Source organism: Sceloporus undulatus, chromosome 1 (genome assembly GCF_019175285.1).
Source record: "Sceloporus undulatus isolate JIND9_A2432 ecotype Alabama chromosome 1, SceUnd_v1.1, whole genome shotgun sequence".
NCBI classification, from domain to species: Eukaryota; Metazoa; Chordata; class Lepidosauria; order Squamata; family Phrynosomatidae; genus Sceloporus; species Sceloporus undulatus.
The window spans coordinates 147,458,779-147,461,932 of NC_056522.1; positions in this window are offsets into that span (position 1 = coordinate 147,458,779).

Here is a 3,154-nt window from a genome sequence, read left to right on the forward strand (position 1 = left end):
AACTGTGAACCAAGAAGTGGCCTTGAATCTCAAGCAAAGGCCTGGATAACTCTGCTCCGCTCAGAATCTGAGGTACTAATACTTATATTAAAAAACAGGCACAGTCCTAGGAAAAAAATGTTAAAATAATGTTGAATTCCAAAAAGCATGACAGATTTAACCAGAATAGCAGTCTGAATAATGGATGTTCACCTTCTGGCACACCAGAGCCCCCTCTCCTTGGGCCCTTCCAGGCCACAGTGAGACCTTGGTCTGGCCCCAGTTCTCTTCCCCTCCGTGACCTCACTCCCCCTCCGGCCCCAGAAGCCCCCTTGCCCCACGCCTCTCCACGGAGCCCCAGCCACGCCCTCCTACCCTCACAGCCTCCTCCAGGGGGACTCTTCAGCCCCAGGAGAGGTTTTGGGGCTCTCTCAATTTTATTGGCCAAAACTTTGATGTTCCCACCCTTGACCACACCCACTATCTCTCTGATCTTGGTCGCTACTTGTCTTCCTTCCATGGCTGCTGGGAGGAAACATCGCCACCTGCTGGCCATGCCACTGGAATTGCAAGGTGGCTGAAGAAATCACATTTTCTCCCTTATTGCTCCTAAATTAGCATGGCCCCGCCTTGGCCCCTCCCACCCCTTTCGCCCTCTCCCTGCCTTCCATTGGGTCTCTGTCTCTGGGAGGGAGGCGGGGCCTCAGCCTTGAGTTTGGGAGAGGAAGAGGGAAGCAGCCCACCTGGAGGCAGGGAGGCTCTGCGCAGGAGAAGTAAGGCCACCTCATGGAAAGTGATTATTCCCAGGAGTTAGCCTCACTTTGGACTCTTCTTTTGATCCTTTTCAGAGAAGACACAGAATTGGAAATAATGTATACAGTAGATAGATGGCATACACACACACAACACACACACAGAGCTATAACAGTTTAAGCATGAGTTGTCTTGGTCTTTTGCTTGGTGCCACAACAAATACCACTTCCTAAAATCCAATCATGAGGCATGGCAGTTAAAGTGATGTCAAAGTGAATTCTTTTTGTAGTGTGGATACAGCCCAAACTGGTTTACTTCTGCGGGTGTTTTGGATCACAGCTCCGAACCCTCTTTGTCTTTACAGCTCCTATCTCTAGGAGACAGACACATGTATGGACTTGAAACCACTAAAAAAGGAAAGAAATAGAAAAAAAGGCATCTCTGTCAGAGAGCTCTAGAACGAGAGTCTATGGCCCTAACTAGGATTATATTCTTTTCTATTCACAGCAAACTCCACAGGGACTTCCTAAACCCAGACAGTCCTTTGCCCATACTTTCCCATAGGGATTGATTGGAGTATATTTACCATGAGAATAATAGGAGATATATGCCCATAGGGATCATTGGAGAATACCTGCTGTAGGGAATTGATTGAAATGATTGACTATGCCTTTTGAGTGGTGCATGTCAAAAAAGAAGCGTTACAAGGGAGAATGAAAAGATCCCAATTGGTTTAAAATTAAGTGCAAATGAGCCCTAGGTTGTTTTCCTAGTGTGCGACTGTTCAGCCCTCATCCACAGAGGCATCTTTTGCTCTCAGAGGAGCTCTGCAAAGTCCATTATGCCAAGCTCTTCATAAGATCTATTAGACAAGACACACAACAGCAGCCTAGAAAATCAAGTAAAGGCCTGGATTACAACTTGCTCCATCTCAGTTTCAAGCAACTTTTCATCAGAAGTAGAAGTCCCACCACGATGATTTGGAAGACATAATGTCAGATTTAAAATGCATGTTGATTCTCTGGCTGCCCAGAGACCCCTCTGCTTGGGAACATCTTCCAGGCCACAGTGAGACCTTGCCCTAATGTGAACCCTCTGCTCTGCCTTCCGACTCTGCTCCCCCTCTGGCCCAGAAACCTCTTCTCCCATGGACCTTCCACAACCCAAGCATGCCCTCCCTGCCCTCACAGCCTCCCCTAGAGGAAACTCTTCAGTCCCTGGAGAGGTTTTGGGCTCTCCTCCCGTCCCATTGGTCCAAGATTTTGCATGCCCCCGCCCTCGACTCACCCCATTCCTCTCAGCCAAGGATTGCTGCTTTCTCGGGAGCCTCAGCCTTGAGGGAAGAAACAGTGACACAACTGGCCATGCCACTGGATTACAAGACCGGCTGAGGAAAAATACATTTCTCCTCTCTCCCCATTTGTACTAATTTGCAGCCCCAACTTAGCACCCCCAATCCTCTGCCATACCCGCCTTCCATTGGGTCTTCTCCTCTATGGTCAAATATTCTCCTGTTATTACACAATGGGCAAAATTCTCCTATTATTCTCTGGTAAATATTCCCCTATTATTCCATATGGGCAAATATTCTCCAATGATTCTCTATGGGCAAATATTCTCCCATATTATAGGCGATTCTCCTATTTTCTCTATGGGCCAATATTCTTCTATTATTCTCTATGGGCAACTATATTTCCTTGAATCCAATGATTCCCTATGGGCAAATATTCTCCACATATTCCTAATGGGCAAATATTCTCAATATCCTATGGGCAATATGCTCCTATTATTTGTGCAAATATTCTCAAGAAACCGACAGTTGTTTCTAGGTCCTCGAAGGTCCTCACCTCCCGCAGCTTGGCCAGCCAGTTTGACTGCCAGCCAGTAGGCTTTTGGACGTATTGCTGCAAGGAGGCTGCGGTGGCAACTGCAGTGTCGGTGTCAGCAAGAGTTGTCTTTGCACTTTGCGCAGCATTTTTACTTCTCATGCGAACAGTGCTAGCGGTGTTACTGATGTATTTTAGCAGCTCGCAGGCTTTGTGGTGGCTATTTGCCTGTCAGATGGATACACTTCTGCTTCTTTATTGTTGGAATATTGGCCCAAGAACTCTGATGGTCACTGTGTTCATTAATGATTCTTGTTGGACCACAGGCGTGGTTGAGGTGGAGATAAACCACTGGGTGCACTGCCATGCACCTGATGTCTGGTGCTTCTTGAAAGCAAGAAGGTTCTTAATTTTGAAGAGCACTGTTCACACAGATAAACAGACCGGTGCATGGTACCGGCTGATGTGGGTGACAAGGGTGCTGTGCTTCGCATATTGCTTCTTTGGCTCTTCACACACAGGACAGGTAAGCTGGTCGAGTGGGTACCATCATTTTTGTGTTGCCCCCCTCCTTGCTCATGGCAGCTGCCGGGATG